Here is a 13,920-nt window from a genome sequence, read left to right as displayed (position 1 = left end):
TCCGATCAAGTTCATTTTTCCCTACGATAGATCCTAAACGTTCGTTCTAGATCTTTTTTCCAACCAAATGCTACAATCCTTAACGATACTCCGTCGAAGATACACTGTCCCAGCAATTCTGATGTTACAGAAACTTTATCGTAGCTTTGGTATCTTAATTTACGTTAAATATCCTCTTCGAAATTGTTTCAAGATCAAAGATATCTCCGGTATTCACACAGTCCCGTCGGTTTACACGGTGCTCCAGTTGGTTCGGTGGTACCGCTCCACTCACTTTGTCGATCTTTTACATTTAATCCACGCAATGTATGGAAATTCGAGTTCTCCACGCTTGTGCTCTGTCTCACTGAAAGTGTTGTATGATTTGACGATGAATAAATTCGGGGTAGAATGTCCAGGTAAGGGCACTTGATCGACGCTACTCGTGGAATCGTTTCGTTATCACTACGCGATCGAAAGTGGACGAAAGTTAATGAAAAAATTGATCGCACTTTTCTCTCCATGTTCCGTGCACAACTGCCGATACCCTCTTGGTTCACCCTTGGTTATATACCAGGACACCACGTGGTTATCTAATCCATCGACCAATCAGGGGGTAGCTTTAGGTAACATCCACCAATGGACGGGGTGCTTTAAGGCCACAAGACACGTGTTTCTTGGGAAATAAGGGCACAGGTATTACGAACAAAATCGTATTTGCGGTGTCCAATTTGGACGATCGAATATCAAACGATTGTTCCTCTTTTTCTATGGAATAATCACGCGTTTCACAAGATATTCGATTATCCGATCGATTATTTTTGATGGAATGTCTGAAGCTCTTTTTTTGTCCCATTTTGCTGTTTCGCTACTTTGTCATTGTGTACCGGTACATTTGATCGAGTAACATTAAGACATTTTATTAGACATGTGTGAGGAAAGTTTTGGTCTGCTTAAGGTCTGCTTTTTGTTGGTTACATAAACCTTTCTGTTTCGTTATGTAACTTCTGTTCACCCTGTGACCTGGCTATTGTCGTCTGTTGGCAGTGCGGCTGTTAGTAGTAGTGTTTAATGATATTGTGAAGAGGTGAATCCTTAAAATGTATCCCACATACATACCAAGGCGAAGCAGGCTGCCCGTTCGTTAAATAGCGGGATCCGCCATTAGGATGACCTAATTTTTATGCCTTGCTACGAACCATTCTTATCGTGCTAAATTCAGGATCTATGGTCGTTAGAATGCTACTTAATCTTACTACTACCACCATTTTTGTTCTATTTCCTATGTAGATTTTGTCTGCTTTTATTCGGTTCCGTTTATCAGCCCCCGGAAGGTTTATGTTCCAGAAAGGTGGTAGTTTTACGATTAGTAAAATTAGTTGTTAAATTGTGTATTTTTGATAATGAGGATAACATGCGATTAGGAAAATTGTTTAAATTTCATTGCTGATGGATTCAAGCTGACGTAATCGCGGATATAAGGTACAATTAGCGGGGATATTATCAGCATAGACCGTCGTCGACTTTTGCGGCTTCCCATGAAGGAGGTCAAATGATAAAGGACACGAGATACGGGGTTGCCGGATGAAAATCTACCTAAATTTGATCGAGAAGAATAATATGCCTCGAAGCTTGTCAAAAATTATACATAGAGTATCATGGCAATCACCAGTGACCTAGTAATTAAAAAAGAAATATCACGTTAGTTAGAATTTGAAAACAGAGGAAAAGTGAAAAGCGATGAAGTTTTTTCTTTCATGCGAAGTTGTTCGTCTCGTAATAAGGGTGGAATGCGAGAAGCGGATGAAGATGAGGAGCCATGTAGCCAACCTTTACACCCTTGGTGTGTACCCTCTGTTCGAGGAGATACAACGTGGAGGAGAAAGAAAAAGAGGACGGTGGAGGCGGGGAGGGTAACACTAGCCGAGTAAGCTCTGAACACTTTTCAGGATTCAGGGCTTAGCACCCCTGGATCCTCAGGCTTCATGTCTGCCTGGCCCAACCTGCGACTCCTCCACTGACTCTGCAGATATCCGCTGTCCCGTTTCTCTTTCACCCTTCTACCACCAATACCTTTCCTTTCTCGCGTTCTAATTATTAGCTGCGTGTAAAGTTTACAAGATGAAAAAAGTTTAAGATTGAATTTAACAATTCGCCATCCAAGGTTACATTAACTTCTGTTACCACTAGTTCTAGTGTTAATACTTAGCTATCAATTAGAAATTTTTAAGCAATTAGCAATCTCAAACATACATGCAGCAATGTGAGACTCACAGACTTCGGTGTTTGCACTTCTCTCCTCTTCTTTTCTCTTCTTTTCTGTTGTTGGTGTTAGGGGAATAGATGTCCTCCTCGCGACGATCGGTGCCAGCTCATCGATCATATAGGTACCCACCTTAAGTTTATGTCATATTTCATATCGAAATTCTACAATGAAATAAGACAGAAACATAAGACGGCTTTCCTATGTTAGGTCATATCCACTTCGTCAGCAGCCATCAGCGTAGAAATTGAAAGACAGCTTCGTGACCATTCTTAACTTACAATACAATATTTTGTACATACAGAAATAATTAGCTGGCGCCATTGTACAGAGAACAAGAAATTTGTTATGCGATACAGTGCGTGGGTAACCAAGGGCCGCAGTGTCAGATTGGTATTACGTGTCAGAAGGGTGGACATCAGTTTGGATTTCAGACTGAGCCACACTTTCTTCTTGTTGTTTCTTCTGGTTTTAACAATAATTATTTGCTTTCTATATTAGATTTGACGTTATGTTTAATCTTGATTATAAAGTTATTAGGACAAGGTTTACAAAGGATGGTAACATAAATAATTCAATGTCTTCTTTCCTTTCTTACGTCGCATAAGATGTTACTTAGGTTCGTTACATTATTATGGTTTTGACATACTTTTCTGAAATCAAGATTAAATAAAACAAAGTGGATGTTAGCAAGAAAATAAGGAACGTTCCAATATTCTAATTATGAAAATCACGTTCTGACCGATAAGTTGGTTACGGTGATTAGTTTGATTAGATTAAGAGAAACATATTTTTGGAAGGAAAATACTGCACACGGGTAGGTGGACAGTTGCATACGAATATACCGGCGTGAAGTTGCATAAGAAGCCTTAAATCTGCTTGAGGTAAACGGGATTAATCTCATCCACCCCACGCGAAGCCTTGCCAATCTCATTGGCGTAGAAAAATAGAGTTCTTCTGTGAATTGCAATTTTTTTTTGGCTCTAACGAGATTTCGTACTTCGATTTTTTACGACTTCCAGCTTTTCAAAATATCGGAACACTGTTCTACATAATGCAATGAGCGCGTGTCAGTAGTGTAAGTCAATATATAGTCAGGCGCATAAAATTCATCGCTAAGATTTATTATTACATTAGATTAATGCCAAAGCTTTGTCGTACTTGTATAACATACGATTTAAAACAAGTTTATAAATCTAGAAATATGAAGTTCTTTCAATTTTAATTTGCATCACAATTTTTGCGACAAACCTTTCGCATCAACTTAATAAATTTTGTTGTTCTAATATTAAATAATATATTATCAACTAATTGTAATTAACTGTAATATTCTTACAACACAATTAGTGAGTTTTAAATAAGTTTAATGAATGCTATTCTTATTTGTTTATGTGGTTAAATAAGAAGTTTTTAATCAAGAAGATATACATTTATCGCGATTATTTAATATTGTTTATACCGGTAGGATAGCCTCGATTTTTAACGATGGCACTGGTCCGACGGCACTTGGCGTCGCGACGTCTCTGTTCACAGTACATCAGACAAATCTTGATCTAGTTTCTTTCACTCACAGTGCCACTACTTTTTGGAAGCTTACTTTTTTCGTAATAATAAGGATACATTTGTGGAACACTGATGTTTCACTGGCTTCTCTGCCAAAATAGTTTGTCGGTTTCTCAAAGTTTAACCTGACATCTGGTATGCGCCAGAAACACTAATCGAATTGTTTGATTTTTCAAAATCTTGCTCGAAATTCACGCAAAATTATTGAAAACCAAACATGAGACTCGACTAGAGTTTTACAATCGTGCTATTTTACATCCTATTATTTTCTTCTATAAATTTGAACATTAAACAGAGCATTTTATTTAACGTACATCTCATTACAATTAACTTTGATTATTAATAAAACATTAATATGTTAATAAAATTAGTAATAATTTTGAAATACTTTTTAGAAGATTTATGAGCTTCTGAAATTAAGCAAACATGAAATTAGAATAAAGTGTATTAGTAAGAGCGATAATTTGCAGTAGAAGTGGTTCGTATGTGGTCAGACAACCCGCAACCAGACAACACTTCGTTTGTCTAACAACTAGACTGTATATGTTTATGCAAATATACTTTGTTACAAAGTATTTTCTCTCTCAGAAGTTTAATGAGTACATTTTACATATTTTATACAATTTGAACAGTTTATCTCTTTCTTTTTGTAAGTAATATGTTTCATATAATGTTTTATACTTGAAATGCATAAACATTTACAGTCTTCTAATAACTAAATACCTGCAATTTCTACAAAAAACCAGCCTGATATTTCTCACTCACCACCTTTACCAATAGTCACCAAACCACCTGTTCCCCTTATCAACCCTTGCACAAGGGTTACCGATATGCCATGTCTTTATCGGCCTACCTCGGTATTGCAGTTTTTTATCTGCAGTTCCCTATCATTCTTCTATTTATCACACGTATTTATTGTTTAAAATAATTCTAATTTTTTTGACATTAATACATGTTACCAAATTGAAAGTTTAAATGTGAAAATGAATCGATCGTATCCTTAATAACTGTCCAGTTCTAAAGAGAAACTGGGGCAAAAAAGACATAAGGGGGTGAAAACTGTAATTTTCGTATTGCAATCGTAAAAACTGATGGTCACGTATCGGAATTGACCGGAATTGAATACCACGAAAACTAGGTAACGTTCGAGAGAAGTGCCCTTTCTATACAATCGAATCGTGAAATTTCTAACTTGTTATAAATAATTCGAGGTCTCTGGCGTATTTTAAAGGTCAACTAACACGGTGAGAATATATAGGTGAAGGCAAATTTCCACCCCTTTTGAAGACAAAGTAACACTTCTCTAATATTTAAATATTAATTTTATTACTTCATCGACCTTTTAAATTCATTAGCATTAGAATAAAATTATAGTTGATCGAAGGGTGTTTTACTACTTATATTTCGCACACTTTTCATATTTTAAACGTCTCGCACTATTTTCTTACACGCACCATCGATTTTCATATTCTTTGCATAGTTCGGTACGTCATAAATGCATAAACATTCACGTTCTAACGATAACAATAGAAGAAGCAATTATTTTCTTCTTCACATTTAGAGCAGAGCTTCTTCACGTCGCGTTCGTCGGGGTCGTTCATCGGGGGTGGTTCTATAAATAGCTTGCCACCTGGTATATAGGTATTCGGGTCAGCAGAAGGCAAGCCAAGGGCGGCTTGTTTAACATTTTTCAACGTGTACACAATTTTTCTACCCTTCTATTTCGTCCATCGATATTTATTAACGCGTTGATTACCGTGGCTAATCATCTTCTAATAATTCTTATTAGAATCTTTTTCAAAATAAAAATTTTCAAAGCTCTATTCAAGGGAACACAAATGTGAAACTTCTTGGGACTTACCTCTGCGATTCGAAATGATCAAGGAAACATAGGAATTTCGAAAGATTTCCATAGAGAATAGAGGAAATTTAACGGTGGTCAATTTCGGACGATAAAGCGAGAAAATCAAGAGCTTGCTGATCGAAGGAACGACGGAAGAGGTCGCGTATCTCTCCACCGGAAGAACTCGAGGAGACACCTGGATCATCTCGTGGGTTGACCCAGTTTCTCCCATGAACGCGTATTCCATTGACCCAAGATGGTTGCCAGGCAACAGCACACCATAAGCCTCGGACATTTTGGCAGAAGTGCAACGGACTCTGATTCTTCGAATGATTCCTTTTTTCCCTGTTGAATATCACATCCCCTCAACAATGGACCCGTTATTTCAAAAGCTAGTTGTATCGAAAGCTCGATGAAATGAAATGAAAAAACATAACACTGAAACACTATTTTCCATTAACAACCACCTTCACAGAATCGATCAACGAATTCGATATCCACGTTTTCCATCGTCGAATGCAATTGCACGTCCTTGAAAAGAAGACCGAAAGTGGTTACCGAAATCGGTGGCTGGCCAGCAAAGATATGCACTATCTGTTCGCAATCAGTCTGATCTCATCCCTTTTCACTCATTCTTTCTCTCTGAATTTTAGATGTGTGTCGTTGCCGTAGTACATGGTGGGGAGAGATTGTGAATGACGCAAGTCATGGGAAATCTAGGTCACCGGGTCATGCTACTCCATCCCCTGTGAGCTCCTCTTCAATGGGACTTTATTTATGAAACTCGATGTCGCACAATCGAAGATACACAGCTGCTTTAGCGAGACATCTTAATAAGTTCTTGGAAGATTCTTTTCTTCATTGCCCCCACTCGCGATTTCAGCCCCTACTGCGAATAGTAGCTGACACCATAGATCAGAAACAAAAAAATTAAAAATACTATATAGTTGAGGGACACATTTAAAATTATTTATATTTTCCATATTCGAAAGATGTAATATTCATCTGTAGCCCAAAGGTGTTTCGTGGTCTTTGGGCAGACTGTACATGGGCCATGTGAGGAATTGAATCAGAGGGGGTTAATACAATTTAAACAGTTAACTAAATGCTGACAAACTTTAGGCATGAATTACGCTCTCTTATAAATGTAATTGTAAATTATTAGAACGAATCAGTGTCCCTCAGATCGTATACTCTTCTTGTAAGATAGCCCGTCTTAACAGTGTAAAATTAGATTGTGAAATACGAAAGAGGAAGCTCTGTGAAGAGCAGAGGGTTGAAGAAAAAAGAAGAAGATGAAGATGCGAGGAAAAAAGGCAAGAACGACAAGTTGGCGAAGAAGGTGAAACGTACGGCGACCTCTCGGTTCGCACAGCCTTGGAAAACTGGGGCTTTGAACTGTTATGCACCATTTCTCGATGCCTATTGCAGCCAGCATTGAGGAGAGTTAAGGGGGTAAGGGGTGAAAGCGCATGTATAGAGTCAGCCCGTATGACGTCAGTTGAGCTAGCAGCCAATCCAGGCTCCGCATTCTACTGACGTCACAACCTCCCCCTAAGTGACGTGCATTCCCAAGGAAAAGAGGGGAACTAGAAGGGGTCGTGGCACACAGGATTGTCGAGGGACAAAGGGGGTTTCTGGAAGGTGCAGGATGACGAAGATAAGTAGTGCACCATATTTTGATCCAATTAACAACGGGCTAAACGATCGTCATTGAACATTCCCCCTTCTTCTTTTTTCAACCCTTTAATCCAGGATTTTTTCAAATAATTGCAAAATAATTTTGAGCACCCCTACAATAAACATGCAATTAACAGGTTGGTTATCGTAGTGAAAATGGACATATAATAATTATTAAAGATATAAGCATCTAATTTTTCAATTTAACCCCTTAATATGCAATCTTATATTATCATTATTTTTCCTCTTTCTCTTTAATTATTTGATTATATTAAATTTGTAGTGCCAGTGACACCCCGTAATAGTAAATGTATTAACAACTTTCTTTAACTTATGTTACAGTGTCCATGGCAGAGATAGCTGTTTCTATGGTGGCAATCAATGGGTTAATGTTCAAATTTCGAGAAGTTTACGTTGCGCCGTGAAAACGGTGACCAGTTCGCTCAATCGAATGCACCGGCTGAAAACTAGGACAATGACGTTACCTGCTACAGCTGCGTCATGCTTGCAGGTCTGTTGAATTTTTTATGAATAAACTTTAAAATTTACTGGTTAATCGAGCATCGAAAAAAAAAGGGAGGAAAAAAGACAAACTGTTTTTTGATGATGAACTTCTTGTTGAAAATGTTACGAAGGACGCGTTTGTTGATTAAAATGACCTTTACGTTCTCCACGAGAGAAAATGTTCAGAGGGACAAAGAAGAATGTTTAATTAACACATGTTTATTGACATTATTTTATCAGTTCTGAACTTTTGTTCGCTGCGTTAAAAAAGAGAGATTTTCATATCTTTTGTTTTCAAGTGAAAGGGAAAACTATGCTCGATTTTCTAGCCACGGGTCTTGTTTGTCGAGAATTTTGCGTGGGCGTGTGTTTGGGTTTCGCTTGGCCCACGTGCTCCTTTACCAGGATATCTATGTATTCTCGTCGAAATAACTCTATTCAGTTTTCTGCTCACGAACAACTCACTGCACATATTGTTTTTCTTTTTTTTTTTATATCTAAATCAACAAGTGTCTCTGATTTGTTTCAAAACGATTTATTAACTATCAAGACAAGGCAATCCTACGCAAAATGAAAGTTGAACCGATCTTGAAACAAGTACCATTTAAAATTTATTTACTTGTCTGAAACCCTTGGAGTGAAGACTCACTATTTATTACTTACTAAAATCTGCGTTAGTCGAAGCACCAACCACCACTTCCTGATATCCCGGATGACGTACACTTGAAACTTTTAAATCTCTTTTGCAATGATTCTTCAGGGGTTGTCGCGATTTTCTTAACACTTTGACAGTATAGTTTTTCACCCTTGCTAATATTGCTAACAGAATTATATTCTGCGAATCACAGTTTAAGTACATTGGAAAAATTTGATAAAATAAGGAACTATGAATTAACGAATACGTGACACTGTTCGTCAAAGTATTAAGAAAAATTTTCATTTTCCCCCGGGTGCTCTGTTACCAACGACCGTCGGAGATGTTCTAACGTTGATTTCCACGAATATTTGAACGAAACTAGAATGTTTTCTGTGATGAAATCTGAACGAGAGCCGAGAGTACGAGGGAGCGGGTGCAGCCTCGAATTCGCGCGTCTCAGTGATCGAGGCCGAACTGCAGTCGGGCTAAAGTCCGATGGAACTCGACGAGTTTCCACTGGGAGGCCGAGGCTGCCAGGTTTGAATGGAGCTATCCTGTGATTGGTCAGGAGGACAGTGACGTCACTGCATTGATTGTCCCGCGCACGCCGCACCACGTGGCCCATCGAACATACACTCCCGCTCAAAAGTCATCGGGACACTTGCTAAAATTTTATAAAGGCCTATAAAAGAAACAAATGAATGGAATGATTAAGTTATTTAACCCTCGTACGGTCATGGCCGTGTCAATCGCGATCTAGATCTCTGAAACTTGAACAACGGTGCTTCGACTAAAATTAGACAATCAAATTTCTAAACGAACAATTGTGCGTGTGATAATAAATCTATGCAATTAATTTATTCAAAAGGACATATAAATTTTTAGTCATAATCGATGATTATGAATGTGTTTTATGACTTTTGAGCGATAGTGTATTTCTCTTTCTCTTTTACTATCCATCTTCCTCTTTCTCTTTAGCCTCGTTCTTTTTTTCATCTTTGGTTCGGTTAAAAACTGCTTAGATGAGGGTTGCTTTGCCAAGGGGGTAGACGAGATTCCAGCAAGAATCTGCGTCTTGCGTCTGGCCTACAGCACCGACCACTTAAGGTCTGCTTTAAGTCTTCCTATTTTCCTTAGGGTTACCCGTCTCCAGAGCACGCGTCTATCTTTTGAGTATCCTCTCCAAGAGACGCGCCAAACTGTGGTTTACCTTCTTTCACTTTCCTTCTTGTTCTTTCCTCTTTTCTTCTTTAAGGAATTAATGGTACTTGGATGTTGTTGAAGGGAAGATTGATCAAAATTTGCATAGTTTGAGAAACAATTAAACTTAGATACGCTATAATTAAGTGAACTAGCTTCATCTATTTTCGTAAAAAAAAAAAAGGATTTCTTTAAAGGAAGGTCAGTGTCGCCGTGAATTTTTCTAAATAATTTTCAATCGATAATCGGTTACCTTGTAGTCATCCTGGTCGCCAGATAAAGATTAAGGTCATATCGATCCGCATTGCGATTCGATCGAGGACAGTTTTCACGCGAACAGCATCCACGTACGAGAACCCTAGTACACCTAGTTGACGCTTGTCCTGAATGCCTAATTCGACGATTCCAAAAATATCTTCGTCGGGGATGTAGCCACGGTGGCGGCGGCGGCGGCGGTGGCGACAAAACCACCACCACTACCACCGTTGATGCTCTTCTCCAGGAACCTCATTCACCCACTTTTCTCCCTTGCTGCACTCTCTGCGCTGACCCCTCCTTCTAGGAGATTCTGTTCTCAGAGAGCTGTTTCTGTCTAACCTTCGTCATTTGTAATTTTAATAGTTATTAAAAAGCTTTGTTCAATTTGGCATAGTTAATTATTCTACGGAAAGGGATATTAAAAAATAAACGTTAACAGCGTAGAACAATTGATTTTCATGTGACGCACGTTCACGTACGAAACGAAGACGAAATACATGAAATTTTCGGTTATCCTGCGTCTCAGCAGGTGCACGTATTCCTCCCCTCCCACTCGCTAAGCTGAGACGCTGGGATCCGTGCGCGATAGAAAAGGACGAACAAACACCCAGCCCGTAACTGCTGGGGGTTTCAGGTCGATGCACCCCTTCGCTCGCTTGCCAACGAGGGTTCGACGCCCTGCGTCGTCCCCTGACGTCATTCGAGCAGGCTGACCCCACACCCCTCGATCTTCTGCTTCGCCGGCACCGATGAGATGCCAAGAGCTCGGCCAGACCAAGTTTTCGTCCTTCGACAAACTGGATCCTTCAGCTTTTTCCTTTCGCTGCGTTCATTCGAGGTTGTTTTTTAGGTCAGATTTTTAGGTTCGCCGGATGATGTGATTTTTAATTGGCCTCCGTGTTTCGTCCTTCGTTTTCGTTATTAGGAAGATCCCATCTCATCTAACTCGATTTTCTTCCCTTACCACGGAAGCCAATTTTCTTTTCCATTTGTGATTTTTGTCTTTTTGTTTTCTTCGTCGATCTTACAGGTGTCGATGAAATTTGCATTTTTATGCTCCCTCTATTCTCTTGGTTTTTAAAAATTTTCTATCGATATGGATACGTGACTTATGAATATTTCAAGATCGTGTATTTTGTGTTGTTTGATTGCAATTCGAACTCTACAAATTTTCGGTCCTCGAAGAAAATCTTGAATTCTGCCTATTTTTGAAAAATTGATAAATCATCGTTAATTCGAGAATTGTCGTTCGAATCATTTCAATCGATGTTGCGAATTAATATTCTCGGCGATGCAGTCGATAACCTGTCCCTGACGTAACGCCTACGCGGGTACCATGGTGGTGGGAGTCGACGGGGTTGAAGTAGCAGGGGGTTGCAAGAGGGTGGGAGAGGCGGTCAACAAAACTGGGTCACTGGAGCTTCATTCACATTACGCGGCCATTCATGAGATTTGCCAACCGTTCGGCTTTCATGCTTTCGACGCGTTTCTTGTCTTTTTCCGAAAACCCTTCACCCTCGCCCTCCGTGCTTTTCCGATTTCGTTTATCAAACGACAGTTCAATTTGTCACGTCATTTGCTGGGGTACAAGCGAATACTGAAACGTAGCTTTTTGTGAAGTCTTTTGAGTATGATCTTTTTAATAGAAATACATATCGCAGATATAAAAACGAATAGAGAGTTACAGGAATTATAAGTCTGTCTTTGCGAGAACAATGCTGTCTCTATTCTTCTTAGAATTTTATATTATTTTTCTTAGAAAAAATTGTCAAGTTTCTTTAGAGAACTTTCCAATTATTTCAAAATTCCCTTAATTGCGTTAATAAAATAGAAATTCAGATTCGTGTGTGAAACGAGGGGCCCATAGTTAAATGTTAAAATAGAATGTCGCCATCCTTGAGGTAGGTCAATGACGACCAGCTGATAAGCTATGAATTCTATGGAATCTCCTCGTTTTTGAAGAAGACGATATCGAAATCGAAGCTCGTTTCACCGGTAAGAAAGTTCGCGTCCTAAGGGAGACGCGAACAGGTCCCAGCTCGACCGGGGAATTTCTCAATAAACTTTCGAAAGCGTCTTCAAGCGGTCCGGCTGGGTTCGCCCGACCTACTTTTGCCCGGGCAATGACGTTGAATATGACGTCACGGGAGCAGAAAGTAGGTCGCGAGGTCATAGCACCTCGTCGCTTTTCCCGTGGACGCTTACCCCTGTGTTCGATGGCTCGATTCATTGAAAAAAACCGACTAGGATTTAATATTATCTTCATCGAGAAACAGCAATTGCTAGCCACTTTTATGCCCCTATCGACAATACTTTCTTTTTGTTTCGTATTATTTTGAACAGTAGAAATAGCCCTTTCAAAAAGTATTATCTGAATGTGATAAGGAAAGGCCAGGCTAGAAATAGAGAAATAGTGTACTTAACGTGGATCATGGGGAAGAAAAGAGATTTACCGTTTCGCAATATATATTTCGATGCATGTACATAAGGATAAACTGTGACGAAGATATATGGTAAGAGAGATTTTCGTACGATAAGAAATTGATTCACGAGTATATAATTTCTAGCAATAAAGATAATGCGATTCGTTTTTCCTTAGCTATTCTTTTTTGCCCACAGTTAACACGTTCGTAGTGGAAACAGCAATGCATAAAACGACACGCGATAATATTAACGCCACACAAAATCATTCTTTCTTTCATTACACTCTAATTATTTGAGTATATTAAATTTGTAGTATTGGTCACTGGTGATCCCTATGGCAATCAACGTGTAAACTCATTTATAAAGAATTCTCAAATGTTTAGACATGACTTCGTTTGACTTGCAAAAACGCGATAAAATCGTCACATTTGTATCGAGGTTTTTTCGTTAAAAATCGAATAACCGCATTGCGGTCGCTCAACATTTTTTTCTTATTCGTTCAATATACATTCAATCCCTATGGAAACATTGTTGTCAGAAAATTAACCAGAAAAGTAAACGCGAAATACTTTTTTTAAAATAAATATTAAGAATTGTTAACGTAATTTTAGTAGTATTCAGAAGTTTCTAATTATTCGGTCAAATTAATTTAACGTCGATCACCCTAATCGACGCGTTAGAAATAAAATGAATATTCGTTGAGATATGGAAGAAATTCAGTGTGTTAATCAAAGTGTTAATTTGGTAACAGCCTGTATAGTTGGCGATGTTGCGGTAAGTAGAAAAACAAGGAAGAAAACAGAATGTCAGGATATAGGCAGGAATAAGGGGATGGGAAAGGGTGAGTGGAAGCGGGTGCGACTGGACGGTGTCGGTGGTTCAGTAGGCGACAGTGTTTGGTGGTAGGAGGTGGAAAGAGTGAAGGAGGGGGTAGGTCGGCGATGGCTATTTTTGGAATGTGGGTCACCCATAAACCCCGGCTTGTCCCGTGACGTCACGGGATCGTCGTCGTGGCAACAGGGACGCCGGGTTAATCACCCTTGGCTCAGTACTATCTACCACCCTCTCGCACCTATTCCACCCTTTACAGATCCACTCCTCAACGAACATACCTGTACTTTTACGTCTGTATAGAATGGTATACAAATTCGGTATACACAGATCTATAATTACATATTTGTAAAATTAAAAAAGTTGTGAGAAAAGAAAACATTTTAGGGGTTGCTAAAAATTCTATCAGCTTTATCGGTATCAGGGTTAATTGGAAATTGTCTGTGATTCTTTTTTAATAGGAGGTGTAGTGAGCATTTATTAGGATTGTACACACAAAGATAAATAATAATTTCTAAGACTTAAAATAGGAAAGATAACTATACGAATGTGTTTAATTTCAAGAATTTTTTAATGATTACATATTTTATGAAGATTGATAATTTTGCATTGTATTATCACATTTGAATCAATTATTTTGACCAGGAAAACCTTCTGCCATCTTTCGTAGGTAGTTTGCACCGATGATCGTGGTCGTAGCAGTCTATTTTATACCCCGTCTGACTAAGCGTCGATACG

This window comes from Osmia bicornis, chromosome 1 (assembly GCF_907164935.1).
Source record: "Osmia bicornis bicornis chromosome 1, iOsmBic2.1, whole genome shotgun sequence".
In the NCBI taxonomy this organism is placed as follows: Eukaryota; Metazoa; Arthropoda; class Insecta; order Hymenoptera; family Megachilidae; genus Osmia; species Osmia bicornis.
The sequence above is the reverse complement of the archived record's forward strand: the minus strand, read 5'-3'. Positions refer to the sequence as shown.